This window comes from Polypterus senegalus, chromosome 9, assembly GCF_016835505.1.
Source record: "Polypterus senegalus isolate Bchr_013 chromosome 9, ASM1683550v1, whole genome shotgun sequence".
Taxonomy (NCBI): Eukaryota; Metazoa; Chordata; class Cladistia; order Polypteriformes; family Polypteridae; genus Polypterus; species Polypterus senegalus.
The window spans coordinates 178,973,949-178,993,512 of NC_053162.1; the positions used below are offsets into that span (position 1 = coordinate 178,973,949).

The following is a 19,564-nucleotide window of genomic DNA, read 5'->3' on the forward strand; positions in this document are numbered from 1 at the left end:
ATAAAATACTTGGTAAAATAATTGGTTTAATAACAAAATGTATAATGCGACATTAAATGTGAAACAAAAGTTGTCTGAGGCGCCCTCCTCCCGCAAGCCTCTCGAAAATTCCCGGATGTTTGTAACTGTCGTGCAAGCTAAAAGACGCCTGCCCTTTAAACGATACACACGCGCCGCGAACTTAACAGACTATTAACAGACATTCTGACTGGAACATAAACAGATTCCATAAATTAACCATTTTTCACAAAATCAATCAGTATATAGTATATACACTGTAGTGCCCCAGGGTCCGGAACTGAGCCACGTGTCCTTAGGTCGTTCCGATATCATGCGATGTGCACGGGGACTGACCCGTCATTAATATTGGGAGAAAATTGTATAAATAAATTACTGAATTAATTATAAAAAGTAACAACATAGACAATAATCGAGTGATGATAATAATAATAATAATAATAATAATAATAATAATAATAATAATAATAACTTATTATTAGAAGTAGGGTGGGGTCCTCACTGCGTGAGGTTCACGTGTTCTTTATGTGTCTGTGTGGGTTTTCTCCTGGTGGTCCAATTTCCTCCCACGGTCTGAAGACATGCAGATTAGTTGATTTGGTGACACTAAATTGGCCCTGGTGTGTGCCTGTGGTGTGTTTGCCCTGTGATGGACTGATGCCTTGTTCAGGATCGGATCCTGCCTTGTGCCCTATACTGGTTGGGATAGTCGCCAAGGCACAAAAATTAAATCCCCACCCTAATCCCAAACCATACCCACCCACAGGCACACAACTGCTGCCCTAGTCTGAATTAAGAGTGTTAGAAAATGACATGTCAAATTATTATTATTATTATTATTAATAATAATAATAATAATAATAATAATAATAATAATAATAATAATAATAATAAAACTGGAAAAGCATTTAAGAGACACAGACGTGTCAAAGTGAAATAAAATATTCAACTCGGCAGCACCCCTGGGACTTTAGGCTTTGAAGACATCGCTAAAGCTTTAGTTCCAAGTACAAACATCTCTCAGATAAACTTACATTAAAACTTGCGTTAAAACTCAGGCAATCTCGTCCTCTGTTTTTCCCCACCACCAATGACTTGACGATTCTCTTCACAATAATTCTTCTAGTTAAGTTTTTACCACCGTAACTTCTCTCCAGCACCACTGCAGGATTTCTCACAATTTTGAAAAAGTATAAATAAGGCTCTGAATGTTTATAGAATTTTAACGGTTTATACTTAACTTTTTTTTTTATTGAATTAATTTAAAATCAAATTTTATAAAAATGGTTGACAACAAATCAACCCACACCCCTGAGAAAGAGAGATATAGGCCAATAAAATAAAACTTTAATAATAGGAAAAAATAAGTAAATTAATAAAATGCACACTTAACTGTTTGGTTTTAATTTTTAATTTTATAAGGTAAAATAATAATAATAATAATAATAATAATAATAATAATAATAATAATAATATATATATATATATATTATTATATATAATAAAATAATAATAATCTGTGGTTGGCTGGCGCCCTGCCCGGTTTGTTTCCTGCCTTGCGCCCTGTGTTGACTGGGATTGGCTCCAGCAGACCCCCGTGACAATGTAGTTAGGATATAGAGGGTTGGATAATGGATGGATAATAATAATAATAATAATAATAATAATAATAATAGGGTTAATTGACTATGCTTCCTTTACTAAAGTGAGGACTCAGCTTGGGTTTAACATGATATTTCGGGGACGAGTGGAGGTGAGGGGTTTAATGACCCCCTGGATCCTAATCTGATCACAAACACAATCAACAACAACAGCAACATTTATTTATATATCACGTTTTCATACAAACGAATGTATTTCAAAGTCAGTCAGTCAGTCATCATCCAGCTCACAATATCCTAACACAAGGTCACGTGGTCTGCTGGAGCCAATCCCAGCCAGCACAGGGCGCAAGGCAGGAACAAATCCCCGGGTAGGGCGCCAGCCAACAGCAGGTAGCTCAAAGTGTTCTACAAAATGAAATAAAACGAAGTTACTATAAAATGAACATAATCAAGATTAGGTAATTATATTATACAGTATTTAACAAAGAAAAAGGTTGAATAGCCAGGAGGGCAGAAAAAAATATGCAGGGGTTCCACGGCCAAAATACCATTCAGCCCCCCACTGGATATTCTACCTAACATAAATAATCTAAATCAGTCTTTATGGCTTTCAGGCTTCACATGGGAGAAATGGATTATGATGGTGGTGGTCGTGTGGACTTCTGGGATGCTCGCCGTTCAATCCATAAACACAGGGGGCAGTGTGGTACAATAACATTACATTCTCAAATCCTGTAGGGTGACCGTCATGGAGCCCCTGTCTGCAGCATTAGGCACAAAGCAGGAAACAATCTGGGCCCATCGAAGGGTCCACTTTCACTCACACGCGCGCGTTCACCAAACCTCTCAATTTGTGGAAAATGGCCACACCGGGAGAAAATCCACTCGGAAACCGCGAAGATCGCGTGAAACACTTTGCGCAGTATCCGTAAGTATATACAGCTTCACATTTGAAATAAACTACTGATAATTAATGGGACTGAATGCTAATTTGACAGCAAATTCTTTCACGTCGAAAAGAATTTGCTTTACACCGAGAGATGCTTTCACTGTACAGTTTTTTTGGAAGGCGCATTAAACGAGCACAAACCCCGCTGATTGAATTAATGCCGGATGAAGTGACCTGCTCAGGGAGGCCCGGGGACTTGAGATTTGAAAAGTGTGACCTTGACGTGTCCCATTCAGCTCCTTGACACCTAAATGTTGATGAGTGACTCCAAAGAATACCGCCAACAAATAGCCAGCTAAAAAAATGAGAGCCCGCGCTCCTTACTCTTCCTCGTCTGGTGTTAAATGTAAAGTGAGAAACGTGGGAGCGCTTATCGATTCTCGCCGTGCCATATGCGAGCTCAGATTGATGACCTTGCTAAGGCGACGCGTTTTTCACCTTTGAAACATTGCTAGGGTTAGAGATTTCATTTTTTTTTTGCCTGACTAAGAGGGTAAAAAACCGTTACACATTCATTTATTTGTGTATTTATTGTTATTTTTTGAAAGCAGAGACGACTAACGGGAGGTTCCCTTTTGAGCTAAACACAGTTACAGAGAGCCGCAAAACGCTGCTGCAGGATTATCGACTAGCTGGAGGAAAGACGAACAGACGACCCCCGAGCTGTTACCACCGCGCTGGCGGCCCCTCTGCTTTAACACTGACGAGAAGATTCTTGCTACCGGAATTAAATCCTTAATGCATCGCTTGGTATCCTGAAGTCCAGCAGATCGGCTGCCGTCTGGAAGTAAGGAGCGTCAGCCAGCGCTCAGCCCTCGGACTTTTCAGCTGAAAGATGGCACATCTCCTAAAATGATTGTCCACATAATTTCAAACCCACTTAGCCCACGTTAGGCCGCGAAAGGAGGGGAGCCTACATCTACTTAAAAATAGACTTTTTTTAAATAAAACGATGTGTGGTTTAATGCATTCAAATTGTTTTGCAGCCGTGATCGGCAGGGTGGCGCAGCAGGTCGCCCTCCCGGTTCAGGAATTCAGCGCCATGGCTTCCAGTCCCGATTCTTCCCCGATTGCACTTTACAAGTTCTACCCGTTTTTTGAGGGGTTTTACTTTGGCTTTAACACCGTAACGTGTTAGGCTAAATGACGAACCAAATTAGCCATGTCATAATCACACATTTTATTTCCAGTGCACTCAGAAAGTACTCAGACTCTGGGATAAAAAAAGTGGTTGGGTTGTCGCATTGGGTCCTGTACCTTTCCAAGATGCGTACGGAATTACAGTGCTTTGTCATCAAAGGGGACCCAAAACCTAACCTGGTACAATACACCAACCCACAAATGCACTGGCCACCCACAAACCCTGCCATTGATCACATGGATCTTTAAGGGGGTACCCCTCCACATCCCATCACATGGGACTAAATGTACGTCACTCTTTTTTCCTTGACTGAGGTACTACTGGGCTATGAGGCCCCACAGAGAAAACTGCTGCATACCCAATTTCAAACGCCTCCTCACGTCCCTCTTCAGCCCCCTTCAATTTTTTAACCTTTAGTTATGTTGCAGCCTTGTGCCAAAATTATTTAAGCTCATTAATTCCTACATCAACCAAAACTCAATAACCTAGAATGTCATAGAGGAAACGGGGTGTTCATTTTTGCAAATGTCCTAAAAAAGACTGAAATTTCCCATCACAAATATTTAGATCTTTTATTCAGTGCTTATACTCTTAAAAGTAAAGGTGCAAGAGTGGCTCTTCAGTGCGATGCCTTAGGAAACCAAAAGAACCATCCATCTGTTGGAATTAAAAACGCAAAACATTTTCTTACTACAAAAGTTTGTGATGCGCCATGTGTTGGAATGAAAACTCCAATGCATGTATTACTACCAATGATTGTGATGCACCATCTGTTGGATTGAAATAACCAATGCTTTTTGTTACTACAAATGTTTAGGATGTGTCATCTGTTCAAATGAAAAATGCCAGGCATTTTATTACTACCAACATTTGTGACGTGCCACCTGCTGGAATGAAAAGTGCAATACATTTTATGACAACAAATGTTTGTGATAAGCCATCTGTTAGAATGAAAAATAAATGCATTTTACTACTATAAATGATTGTGATGCGCCAACTGTTGGAATGAAGAATGCAGTGCATTTTATGACTTCAAAAGTTTGTGATATTGTATGCCATCTGTTGGAATGAATAATACAATGCATTTTATTACTACAAATGATTGTGATACACCATCTGTTGGAATGAAGAATGGCATGGATTTATTATTATGTGCATCATAAAATACATTAGAATAGACATGAATGCTGAATATGCACATTGATTATTTAGATTTCAACCCATCTTAGATACGTAGTACAGCTAGTATCATAATGAATGGATTATTATTATTATTATTATTGGCTGTTTTTTTGTGCAATAAAACACCACAATGCATAGAGTGTCTCATGCTAACACACTTTGGCAAAGCTGTCATTTAAACTGATTCCTCTTTTTTATTCTTCTTCTTTCGGCTACTCCCATTAGGTGTCACCACAGTGGATCATCTTTTTCCATTTCTTCCTGTCCTCGTCATCTTGTTCTGTCACACCCATCACCTGCATGTCTCCTCTCACCACATCCATAAACCTTCTCTTAGGCCTTCCTCTTTTCCTCTTCTCTGGCAGCTCTATCCTTAGTACCTTTCTCCCAATATACCCAGCATCTCTCCTCTGCACATGTCCAAACCAATACAATCTCGCCTCTCTGACTTTGCCTCCCAACCGTCCAACTTGAGCTGACCCTCTAATGTCCTCATTTCTAATCCTGTTCATCCTCGTCACCCCCGAAAGCAAATCTTAGCATCTTTAACTCTGCCACCTCCAGCTCTGTCACCTGTGCCACCGTCTCCAGCCCATATAACACAGCTGGTCTCACTGCCATCCTGTAGACCATCTCTTTCACTCTTGCTGATACCCTTCTGTCACAAATCACTACTGACACTCTTCTCCACCCTGCCTGCACTCTCTTCTTCACCTTTCTTCCTCAGTCCCCATTACTCTGTACTGTTGATCCCAAGTATTTAAACTCATCCACCTTCACCAACTCTACTCCCCTCATCTTCACCATTGCACTGACCTCCTCTCTCATTCACACACATGTTTTCTGTCTTGGTGGTCCTACTGACCTTCATTCCTCTCCTCTCTAGAGCAGATCTCCACCTCTCCAGGATCTCCTCAACCTGCTCCTTTCTCTCACTACAGATCACAATGTCATCAGCAAACATCATAGTCCATGAGGACTCCTGTCTAATCTCATCTGTCAACCTGTCCATGACCATTGCAAATAAGAAAGGCCTCAGAGCCAATCCCTGATGTAATCCCACCTCCATCACTCCTACCACAGACCTCGCCACGGTCACACTGTCCTCGTTCATATCCTGTACCACTCTTACGTAGTTCTCTGCCACTCCCAACTTCCTCATACAATACCACAACTCCTCTCTCCTCACTCTGTCAGTTGCTTTCTCCAGGTCCACAAAGACACAATGCAACTCCTTCTGGCCTTCTCTCTACTTCTCCATCAACATCCTCAGAACAAACATCACATCTGTGGTGCTCTTTCTTGGCATGAAACCATCCTGCTGCTCACTAATCATCACCTCACTGAGCTTCCACTGCCCTTTCCCATAACTTCATGCTGTGGCTCATCAATGTTTCCCCCCTGTAGTTACTGCAGCTCTGTACATCCCCCTTATTATTTGTGAATTTCCCCTTTGGATTAATAAAGTATCTATCTATCTATCTATCTATCTATCTATCTATTCTTAAATATCGGCACCAGTACACTTCTTCTCCACTCCTCAGGCATCCTCTCACTTTCCAAAATTCCATTAAACAATCCTGTTAAAAACTCCCCTGTCATCTCTCCTAAACACCTCCATACTTCCACAGGTATGCCATCTGGACCAACGGCTTTTCCATTCTTCATCCTCTTCATCACTGTCCTTACTTCTTCCTTGCTAATCTGTTGCACTTCCTGATTCACTATCTCCACGTCATCCAACCTCTTCTCTCTCTCGTTCTCTTCCTTCATCAGCCTCTCAAAGTACTTTTTCCATCTGCTCTACACACTCTCCTCACTTGTGAGTACGTTTCCATCTTTATCCTTTATCACCCTATTCTGCTGCTCATCTTTCCCAGTTCAGTCCCTCTGTCTAGCCCACCAGTCCTTTTCTTCCTCTTTAGTGTCCAACCTCTCATACAACTCATCATACGCCTTTTCTTTAGCCTTCGCCACCTCTCTCTTCACCTTGTGCCTTATCTCCTTGTACTCGTGTCTACTTTCTGCATCTCTCGGACTATCCCACTTCTTCTTTGCCATCATCTTCCTCTGTATATTCTCCTGTACTTCCCCATTCCACCACCAGGTTTTTCTTTTCCTCCTTCCTCTGTCCAGATGTCATGCCAAGCACCCTTCTTGCTGTCACCCTTACTACCTCTGCTGTAGTTTCCTATCTGTCTGGTAACTCTTCACTACCACCCAATGCCTGTCTTATCTCCTCCCTAAACTCAACCTTGCAGTCCTCCTTTTTCAATTTCCACCACTTGATCCTTGGCTCTGCCCTCACTCTCCTCCTCTTCTTCATCTCCAACTTTATCCTACAGACCACCATCCTATGCTGTCTAACTACACTTTCCCCTGCCACCACTTTGCAGTCTTCAATCTCCTTCAGATTGACTCTTCTGCATTGGATGTAATCTACCTGTGTGCATCTTCCTCCACTCTTGTACGTAACCCTATGTTCTCCCTCTTCTTAAAATACGTATTCACCACAGCCATGTCCATCCTTTTGGCAAAATCCACTATCCTCTGACCTTCTTCATTCTTCTCCTTGACACCATACCTAACAATCACCTCCTCGTCTCTTCTGTTCCCTTCACCAACATGTCCATTGAAATCCGCTACAATCACCACTTTCTGTCACTTGGGTACACTGTTCATCACCTCATCCAACTCACTCCAAAAATCTTCTTTCTCACCCATTGCACACCCAACTTGTGGTGCATATGCACTAACAACATTCATCATCACACCTCCAATTTCCAGCTTCATAATCATCACTCTGTCTGACACTCTTTTCACCTCCAAAACACTCTTGACATGCTGTTCCTTCAGAATAACTCCTACTCCATTTCTCCTCCCCTCCACACCATAATAGAACAATTTGAATCCACCTGGCCTTACTTCCCTTACATTTAGTCTCTTGAACTCACAATATATCAGCCTTCCTTCTCTCCATCATGTCTGCTAACTCTCTCCCCTTGCCAGTCATACTGCCAACATTCAGAGTTCCTACCCTCAGTTCCACTCTCTTTACTCTCCTCCTGCCTCCGGACACATCTCCCCCTCTTCTTCTTCTTCGGCCAACAGTAGCCCAATTTCTGCCAGCACCCTGTTGGCTAATAGTACTGATGGCGGTTGTTGTTATCCCGGAGCTCGACCGATCCGGTATGGAAATTTGTATTGTTGTCTGCATATTGAGTTGGCAAAATTTTACACCGGATGCCCTTGCTGACATAACCATCCCCATTTATCCGGGCTTGGGACCGGCACAAAGAAACACACCATCAACAAAAAATCTAAATTAAATTAATAATATACTGAACAATTATTATAAAAGTAAAGTTGAATAAATCGGACGCTGCAGCTGCTGAATGAAAGGTTGAGTACCACTTCTGTTTAAACAGCCCAAACGTTGATAAAAATCTACATTTTGTACCTAATGCTTTCAGAATTTGGTTGACCTAAGTGAAGGTGTAATCAAGTTATCGTGTTTACACACACACACACACATGCACACGCACATGCACACACACACACACACACGCACACGCACACGCGCACACACATGCACACATGCACACGCACACATGCACGCAATTCCAAAAGTGGTATTTCCGGACTCAGGATGGTCTAAAACAGTGTTTCTCAAACTCGGTCCTGGGGACCCCCTGTGACTGCAGGTTTTTGTTCCAACCAGCTTCTTAATCAGTGACAACACCTGATAACACTGAGCGCATTTAATTAACTGGGATTTTTTTTTTCTCTTTTATTTGACATTCAGAAAAGCATAGCAGCATGATTTTTACATTTATAAGACATTTATAAATATTTCTGCTTTTGCTATAGATTTAAATGTTTAACTTTCTTTTGTTGATTTCATTATACTTTGCTCTTTTCTCTGTGCAGTTTTTCCCCCTTCATTGTATCTTAATAATGACAACTTAAAACGAGCAGAGCAGGCACCCAGGCAAACAACACTGGATTATCAAAAGCTGCAACTACTTTAGCGTCAGACCCACTAATTAGTAAATAATTGATTAATTAAACATTAGAGCACCTTGAAAAGTAGAATGAAAATCAAGATGAAAATACTGTTAAAAAGAAAAAAATACATTATTCCTATATAACTGCTTGGTACATTTTATTTTTTTTTTTTTAATTTTTTTTTTTAGCAAACTTAGTTTTCTAATTAATATATTGTTCCCTAAACACAGAACCTGGGAAATATCCGTTCACCTAATTAGCCCAGGAGTTCAATCAAAAACAGAAGCTGGTTGGAACAAAAACGTGCAGTGACGGGGCTCCCTAGGACCGACGTTGAGAACCCCTGGATTCGTCACAATCTCAAAATGGATTTTTTTTTGGAGTATTCCAATACTTTCCTTATACGAGAAAGTCAGGAAGGTCTACAAAGTCGAGATTCATTAAAATCTCGACATCGAGTCTTCGAACGATTCCATTACGTTCCACTTACGTCTCGTATACGAGATAGTAACAAGCAGGCTTTTTTACTCTGTTGGTGTCCTGCTAGACATTTAAGATTTCCGTTTTTTTCTACATAACACAAAGTTTTTCAAAGAACAAGCAGTCAGCTTCATAAGCAAAGAGCCCGTCACGAAATGAAATTTGGTCGAGGAATGGAGCTACGAGGAACCATATAACCCAATTAAAGAGCCATAAAGTTCCATGTAAAAAAAACGGGATTTTAAAGAGTGTATTCGGTCATTTAATCCATGTGTCCGTGGTCGTGTGTGTGAAGAAAAATCTTCCAACATTTGTGCAAAAACCTTTCCGGAGCAAATTTCCAACCGTGTCCTCGTGTTCTTGTTACCTTCAACGTTTTTATTTTCAGAACGCGCTCATTCACGTTTAAGGTTGCGGGGAGATTAATCAGGCACAAAGTAGGAATCTGCTTTTGAGGATTCGTCATTAGTGTTGATCAGTGAATTTCGCCAAAGTGAATTTTCCGCGTCCGCCTTCGCCCCTCTTCGTTGAATTACTTACTAATAATTCAGTTCAAGGATGGCGCAGTGGTAGCCCTACTGGGTTCGCTTCCCGGGACCTCCCTGCGTGGAGTTTGCATGTTCTCCCAGTGTCTGTGTTTATTTCCTCTCAAAGGTCAGGTACATTGGCGATCCTAAAGTGTCCCTAGTGTGTGCTTGGTGTGTGTGTGCCCTGCGATAGGCTGGCACCCTGCCCGGGATTTGTTCCTGCCTTGCGCAGTATACTGCCAGACTAATTCATCCATCCATCCCGCTATATCCTAACTACAGGATTACGGGGGTCTGCTGGTACCAACACAGGGCGCAAGGCAGGAAACAAAATCCAGCCCACCACAGATGACTAATTCAGTTCAAGAGAATTTGTTTTCCTATGCACCCCATAATTCTTTGCGAGACCAGCGCGATGCCCCCTTCTCCCCCAGAGCTGTTACAGCCAACATTGGATGGGACCGCTGATCAGGTGCATCACAGACTCTCTGAGACTTAATTACTGGTAGAACATAATAATGCAGGTCCTCAAAATGTTATTTTTATGAAGCATATACAGCATAAATAACGAGGCTGGTCGCCAAATGTGCAGGTCGATCTTTGAATTTCACGTCAGTAGAAGAGAAGGAGGGGCGTTCCCTTTGCGTGCATAATTAGCCACGTGAAGATTAAAAGACAAACCGTGAAGGAGCCTGACGCCGCCCCCAAAAAACCCAGGAAACGCTATGAAATGATAATAATAAGGAAATATTTATTACTATTTACAGGACCATTCTATCGTTTTGAGAGAAGAAAAAAGTGCAAGGCATCAGCACAGACAGTTTAGAGATCTCGCCTTCAGCGCAGACTTCAAAAAACCGAACGAGCCAGCGGCTTCATTAGTGACCCTCCACTCTGGATTTCCTGCCTTTAACAGAACTTCGCATTTCTCCTGAAGTTTGACGGCGATTTCGCCATTTCCGCTTTGTTTTGACGAAATTGCGCGTCACTGACTGCGGTCTTTCTTCTTTTTAAATTCACAGAGGCTCGGCGGTGCAGTGGTTGGCGCTCCTGCCGCACAGCCCACGTCACCTTTTTGGCGACGAGAATCGGTCCCGTAAAATTGGCAAACGTTTCCCAAGCCCCCAGGGACGGTTTAAAGATAACTGCGCCATTATAATCTCGTTCAGTTAGTCCGCCCCCATTGAGTTCGATGCATTTCACTGAAGTCGGCGAGATTCGCAAATACGTCTGTGATTTCTCCGAACTCATTAGAATTGCTCCTTCACAAGACGCGATCACACTCACCAAATCAGTTTAGAGTTGACAATCAGTCGTCTTTGAGAAGACACCAAACAAGTAAGAATGGGAATCTCCTGGAGCCACGAGATAGCAACAGTAATCGCTGCATCACGTACTCTGAGAAGAAACAGATCAGGTCAGGTTGGGGGGCATGCACTGGTGCATTGCGATGCCACACTCTCCTCCACATGACAGAACAGCTCGGGATCCTGGTTGGCAATCCCCCCAGACAGACACACAGTCCAGTTCCACCCCTCAGAAATGACCCACTATTTGCAAAGCCAGGTGTTAAGTGGCCATCCACTTGGCCTGGTCCAGCCTCTCGGGTCCTCAACAATGAGCCGGATCACCCTCGGGTAATCGCACCACATGGCCGCAGTGCCATAACTGACGATCCCTCACAATGCAGGTAATGTGCCTCATTCGGGACCCCATGAGCAACACAAAGTCACACCAGTGGTACCCAAGGATTCTCTGAAGAGACACACACGAAAGAGTCCAATCTTCATCTCAGGTCACTGGATGGCGTCCATTTCTGGCGACCATATAGCAAAATAGGAAGAAACTGATCCAATGTGGTCAGAATATCTGACTTCAAAGACCATAATAAATTTGACCAATGAGAGGAGACCCTGCAGTCCATCAAGCCCACTTGTTTAGCTAATAGCTAAGCTATCCCAATATCTTCTTCCAGATTCTTCTTCCGGGATGTCCAGGTTTCTACTTCAACTCCATGCCCTGGTAGTTTGTTCAGAGTCCCACAACTCTTTGTGTAAAGAGCACCTTCCTGACTTCAGTCCTAAATGCTCTTCTTCCCAATTGTGATGCACCCCTAAGCTGAAAGAATTCTGCTGGATCTGCTTTATCAATGCCATGGAAAACTTTGAAGACCTGGATGAGGTCTTACGTTACCTTAAGTTCACCGTTCTTAGAAAAATGAGCTTGTTCGATGAAGGCACTCTTTTGACCTAGATCATGCACAACACTGATTTTGAAGACCTGGACGAGGTCCTCTCACATGCAGTCACACAGGTTTAATTCTCCCAGTCTGTTACAGTCACACATGTGCTTCTTGGCTTCAGTCTTAAATGTTCTTCCACTTAATTTCCACCAGTGTCCTATATGCTATTCACCCTCAAATTGAATTCGTCTCGATCTCTTTTTTCAAAGCCTTTGAGGATTTTGAAGACCTGCATGAGGTCCCCACGCAATTTCCTCTTGAGACTAAACAGGTTGGGGTGGCACAGTGGCACAGTGGGTTCACTTTCCGGGTCCTCCCTGCGTGGAGTTTGCATGTTCTCCCTGTGTCTCCGTGGGTTTCCTCCCACAGTCCAAAGGCATACAGGTTAAGTGCATTGGCGATTCTAAATTGTCCCTGGTGTGTGTGCTTGGCGTGTGTGTGTGTGTGTGTGCCCTGTGGTGGGCTGGCACCCTGCCCAAGGTTTGTTTCCTGCCTTGCACCCTGTATTGGCTGGGATTGGCTCCAGCAGACCCCCATGACCCTGTAGTTAGGATATAGCAGGTTGGATAATGGATGGATGGATTATAATACATTGTGTTTGTCATTCCAACAGATGGCACATCACAAAACCTTTGTAGCAATGCATTAGGTGACATAGGTGGCTGCCTAGGACACCATTTATGAAATTGTTTAAGGAGTGCATGCTGTGGTCACCAAGGGGTACTGCAGAATCATTGCAGCCGCTGCACTAGACTCACCTGTCCTTATGTCCCATGATGCACCTGGTTGCTCTCCTCTGCACAGCTTCAAGTGCTGCTATGTCTTTCATGTAACGTGGTGACCGGAACTGCACACAGGACTCCAGAGGTGGTCTCACTAGTGCATTACATTGTCTAAGAAAGTCAAACCCACTCTTGGTCAAGTAACACCAAGTTCTATGAATCAACCATCCATCCATCCATTTTTCCAATGTCATATTTGCACTTGTTGAGGTCCTCAGTTGAATAACAGTTTGAGAACCTATTTAGAAAGTTATGCTAGAAAGTCTCATCAAGGCAGTGGTGCCACTAGTGAAAGGGGGGAGTAATCAGTGTGATTTGATTGATCGTGATGAGCAAGATTGAAAAGTGGGTTTTGATCCCCTTTGGAGTGTAGACCCCATTAAAGAGCTAATTTATGGGTCCTCCTTAAAGGGATGAGTACATTTGTAGAGCACAGTTGCATGGCTTCATATAAGTATACTCTTTTCTTTCTCAACCTAATTGCCTTTTTTGTGTCTTTGAAACCCAGAATTATCTCTGACCCCATGGAGAATCACTGGTGACAGTTATCCCGGGGTAGGGGTCCCTAACAATCTCCCCTTTGGAGAATTACTGAAGCATTTTAAAGCGATGGCGTTAGCTTAAACTACCCATGTCGACCCATCACAAGATGCTCCATAAACCATGCATGACCCCTTTGCATTAATTACAACCATAACTCTGTGCAACCCAAATTCAGACAAAATGGGACCCCAAATGGAATGGAACCCATAGTTTAATAACCAGTTTCTTATTGGGGTGAGTGTGATCAAAGGGGGTCCCCTTGGGTTGCTAAACATGATTGAGCCTGGCCAACATTTGCCAACTCTCCCTCCCTCATTTTCCTGATTTTCTGTAGTAGGCTGAGCACATGCGCCCCCAATCCCCCACGCACCAGGCCAGGGGGCCTATGCTGCGGGCCCTTATATACCTCTGCATCACCAGAGCCTCCACCTTGGAGCTCCAGGTAGGTGGAGTTGGCTCCAATGGGCAGTCCAAGTGGGTGGAGTTGACAACAGAGCTCCGCCCCTTTACACTATGGTAACGATTAGTGTTTGTGAGAGGGTTATCAGACTGAAATAATGCCAAGGACGACATATAAGTTAGCGCCACCCACTTGGAGCTCTAGGGTGGAGGCTCTGGGCTGCAAAGATATATACTTTTCTGGTTCTGCTTTTTCCAAACCCACTTATCCTGAGCAGAATGGTGGGGAAGCTGAAGCCTATCCCAACAAGCATAGGGCACAAGGCTAGAACAGCACCTTGACAGGACACCAGTCATTTACAGGTTGTCCACACACACAGACAGACTATAGGACGTGCATGCGAGGAAACCCCCAGGACCACAGGGAGAGCATGCAAACCCCACGCAGGGAGAAAGTAGGGGACCCTGTCTTCTTGTGAGACAGCAGCACTTCCACTGCGCAGCGTTGCGAATGTCACTTATTATGGGTGAAACTGACAATGTCACATTGAGAATGCCGTACTTGTGGCTTGATCGGGACACTCTGTGACAGGTAAAAGAGAGAGGACGGTAACGTGACGCGTGGTCCCGGTGATCAGGTAAGCTGATCTCCTCACTACCGAAGTTAAAGTGAAGACATTGTGCTGCAACAGTTACGGAAAAAGAAAAGAATTTGAAAGAAAAGGGAAAGGCAGTAAAGGAACAGAGCCCAGAAAAGAAAAGTGAAAAGAGTTATTACAGAAGACAAGAAAGAAGCGAGAGGAGGAAAAAAAAAAAAGAAAAAGTGACTTTAGGGGGAAAAGAATGGCAGGAAGAGAAAAGGAGAACGTGCTGTGTCAAAAGGAAATGACACTCATAGAAACTCGAAAGGAAGAAAGTATTCACTTGGAGGGGAAAAAATCTAAAATTAGAAGAGAGGAATAACAAGATTAGCACGACTTCATGGGAAAAAAAAGAAAAATGGGCGAGAGAGAGAGAGAGAGAGAGAGAGAGAGAGAACAAGACGAACGAGAAGGCAGGCGCCTGCTTTCAGCCGCGCTGATGAGATGGGAAGCAGACCTCGGTGTGCGAACCCTGTAACTATGGCAACGCGGCAACGAGGACCAGGAAGCGGCAGAAATAGCCTCTCATTTTGCTGAGAGCTGCAGTAACGCAGCGGAGCACTTTGCTCCCCGCAGGAGCCGCTCAGAGAGCACCGTCATTAAAGATACATAGCGCGCTATCCCTTTTCTCTTCCCTGTCTAATTAGCAGAACTCTCAGAGAAAACACACACACGCACACACACACACTCTCGCGCGGCCCTGCTACACGGCGAGCAAGGAAAGCGAGAAGAACGAGAAGAAGAGAAAAGTCGCCTCGTCGCGCCTCTAGGCGCTGCTCTGTCACCGATTATCGATGTAATTGGGGACCGTTTTGGCAAGAGTGCTTTCGGGGGGTTCACACCCATCAGTTCCATTAGTTACCCGAGCGTCGCTTTGCTGCGTGACCCGACTGCATAAAATCTGATTTGAGACGTATAAGAAAGACAAAAAACGACCCTTAATGAATTCGTGCAGATCAACTAGAGAGCGCAATAACAGGTGCTATAAGAAAAAGAAGCCTTAACTTTACTTGCATGGTGGCGTAGTGATTAAGGCTCTGGACTTCCGACGCTGAGGCTTCAGATCCCATTACTGACACTGCTGGACCGTGAGCGAGTCACTTCACCATGTCTGTTATCCAACTGGGGAAGAGACAAAACGAATGGGACCAATCGAATCTCAAATGTTGTCACTTGTCAAGTAGTAATAACAAATAATATGTGCTTCCGTTTTCCAAGCCTGCTAACCCTGAGCTGAGCCATAGGGAAGCTGGAGCCAAACCTATCCAGCAGCAGCAGCAGGAACACAGCCACAACAATCCATACACAGTACAAACACAAGTACATATTTAATACATATAAATATACAATATAATACCCCCCTATATACAGTATACCTTGTAATGGATGGCAGGCATGGGCTGGTGTCCCAGCTGGAATGGTTCAAGATTTCTTACCTGACCTGGGGCCGGCCAACCAGTTAGACTGGGTGGTCGCTGCTGCAGCCAGGAAATTAACAGGAATGGATATACAGGCTCCCTGGAAGGACTTGATAAAGGACCCTTAACAGGCCAGGATGCCAGTGCAATGTAAGGACAGGGAGAGGCAACTTACTCCGGTTATGTACTCCGCCGAAACACTAGATGGCAGCATCCTTGAGTTACTGAACCTCTAAGGATACCAACAGGGCAGGTTGGGAACTGCAGTACAGCGGGGAAGACGTTGGGTTCTATGGGTGCCATAAGGGGGTGCTGAAAGGATTAATGGTCCCTACTTCAAGGGACTTCCGCCTAACCCAGGAAGTGCTTCTGAGGGACAATGTCATGAGAATGAGGCGCTGGATGACACTCGCCAGGGAGACACGGAAAAGAGAAAAAGAGAAAATACATTGTGGTGTTGTGTTTTATTATACAAATGGAGAGAGACCTGTCAAAGATAGTTTTATAAAAGAAATGTTTGTGTTTGAACATGGAACCCTGTTTGTGGGATTGTGTTTGGGGTGCTGCAACGCCCCCTACTGGTCACTACTTATATAAAATATAGGATACTGTAGATGCAGTGTTATTATGGTTCAACATTTGTTGTTATGGTTGGCTGTAAAGATAGAAACTGTCCCTAAATCAGCTGTGAAAGGAAAAAGGAGTTCTTCTAAAGAAATAATAAACATGAGAAAGAAAGAAAGAAAGAAAGAAAGAAAGAAAGAAAGAAAGAAAGAAAGAAAGAAAGAAAGAAAGAAAACAAAAAGGGGTGCTGCGCTTTGACCCACGTGTGCTCCTTCAGAGTCTTAAAGTGCATTCATTCACACCAGTAATCACAATGAAAGGCACATAAAGAAAGAATTTGAGTTTATGGGGTGTGTTTTCATGAGGTATCATGAAGAGATATGATAAGATAGATAGATAGATAGATAGATAGATAGATAGATAGATAGATAGATAGATAGATAGATAGATGTAAAAGGCACTATATAATAGATAGATAGACAGATAGATAGATAGATATGTAAAAGGCACTATATGATAGATAGATAGATAGATAGATAGATAGATAGATAGATAGATAGATAGATAGATGTAAAAGGCACTATATAATAGACAGATAGATAGATAGATAGATGTAAAAGGCACTATATGATAGATAGATAGATAGATAGATAGATAGATGTAAAAGGCACTATATAATAGATAGATAGATAGATAGATAGATAGATAGATAGATAGATAGATAGATAGATAGATAGATAGATAGATAGATGGATGAAAGGCACTATATGACAGATAGATAGATAGATAGATAGATAGATAGATAGATAGATAGATAGATGGATGAAAGGCACTATATGACAGATAGATAGATAGATAGATAGATAGATAGATAGATAGATAGATAGATAGATAGATAGATAGATAGATAGATATATGATAGATAGATAGATAGATAGATAGATAGATAGATAGATAGATGAAAGGCACTATATGACAGATAGATAGATAGATGAAAGGCACTAGATAGTAATCACCAGAAATGTTGCTGAAAGAAAAGAAAGCTTGTATGTATGAATAAGTTAAGATTCATGTAAATCAGCAATCACAATGAAAACCACTGCAAAAGGGATATGTAGTATTTGCAAGTAAATCCATCTCCACTAATCCATGTTCTATAACTGGTTTATCTTGAGCAGCACCACTGGGAAGCTGGAGCACATCCCAGCAAGCAGAGGGTACAAGGCAGGAGCAATTCTGGACAGGGTGCCAGTCTGTCACAGGGCATATTTGAAGTTTTGACTGTTCAGTAATCTTACCACCTATGGCTAGAATCTGTTATTAAACATGCCAAGAAAGGAGAAAAGATGTTATTGTTATAATAAATAAATAAAAAACAACTAAATAAATAAAATATTCTTGCAAATCAGTTAGCAACTACAACAAAAAAGGTGCTATAAGAATGAAAGAAAGAAATAAAGAAACGTGCTTTTCTATAGAAATAAGGTAGTATTCGTTCAATTCATTAATCAAAATGAAAGGCGCTATAAGAAGGCAGTTGATTTTTTATTTCCCATGTGTGTTTAGTGCTGCTGTGCATGCGCAGTACAATCCAAATGTTCAACAAGTATTTTTTCCACACCCCCATTTGCAGAGGATCACAGGTAGTCGATGTGACTCGGACATTCTTTAAGGTATCTGGCACTGATGACCTCACATCTTCATGCATTGTACATTATTGTCATTTTCATTCTTTGTCCTTAATGTTAATCAAATGAGATTGTCACATATATTATTCATGCAAATCAGTTGGTGATCACAAGGAGAAAGGCACTGTAGTATAGCTCCTTTCTTGCTGTACATCATTTCCACGTCTCCATTTCATAAGTATAAATGCACTTTTTTTCTTTTTTTACAATTAGTGCCTAGGCAGACAAAGTGATTTTCTCCATAGCGATTTTGTCAGCTCTCTGCAAGATTTGCGTGTTTCCTCTGTCAGCCACTCAATCAGTCTTTATTACAAGGGAAAACTGCCATGATGGACAAGCTTTCCAAAGCATTCAGCACATTACATTTGTTAAAAGGTATCACTTGTCTAAATGTTGTGCAGGCAGGTGAGGTGACGTGCTCAGGAGCCCATGTCAGTCACCCCAAGCGATATGAGCGTGACATATGTCACAGCCTTTATTTTGTATGTTGCGTCTTCCTGTAACGACTGCCTCCCCAAAGTACTGGATGAGTACCAAACCTGGAGTCTGCTTATCTTATTGAACTGCAGGTTTTACAGTTGGGGCAAAGCCCAGCGGCTACTCCCTGTGGTCACGCAATCAGTGCTTGGAGAGGGAAGAAGTGGCCAGCGTGTAGCTTTGCATCCTGGTGTGGTGTGGGTGGTTCGGTGTCGCAGTGGTTACTTCTGCCACCTCACTGGTTGATCACCTATCATCATATAAAACAAGTGAATAGTTTCTTTTTGTAAAGTTTTGTGATACTGTCTGGAGCACTGAACAAATTAGGATTAATATTCTGTAAACACCCATAACATAAGTGGAAACACTGCACTTTTTCAGACTTTCAGTTGTAAGATCTTCTTTAATGTGCCAGGCACCAAATTAAGATCGAGTAATTCTGTTACTCAGTGATATGCGATTAGCCTGAGTGCGAAAGGCAAATCAGGTTAAGACTCGTGAAGGATTCCTTTAAATAGAGGTCTGAGATACCGTCTAGCAGCAAAGCACTAAGCATTATCCATCCATCTATCCATTATCCAACCCACTATATCCCAACTACAGGGTCACGGGGGTCTGCTGGAGCCAATCCCAGCCAACACAGGGAGCAAGGCAGGTAACAAACCCTGGGCGGGGTGCCAGCCCACCACAAGGCACACACACACACAATAAGGACAATTTAGAATCCCCAATGCACCTAACCTGCATGTCTGTGGACTGTGGGAGGAAACCCACGCAGACACGGGGAGAACATGGAAACTCCACGAAGGGAGGACCCGGGGAGCAAACCTGGTCTCCTAACTGCGAGACGGCAGCGCTACCCACTGTGCCACCTTGCCGCCCTACTAATTATTATTATTAT

General features: G+C 42.8%; 1 long non-coding RNA gene across 1 annotated transcript in view; it reads right to left on the minus strand.

The window, feature by feature from the left end:
• The window catches only part of LOC120536072, a 30,775-nt gene extending 14,915 nt beyond the window's left edge, over nt 1-15,860 (minus strand). The window contains exon 1 of the long non-coding RNA XR_005635009.1: nt 15,527-15,860. This is a non-coding gene — a long non-coding RNA (uncharacterized LOC120536072). The remainder of the gene's footprint in view (nt 1-15,526) is intronic.
• Nucleotides 15,861-19,564: the final 3,704 nt, after the last annotated feature.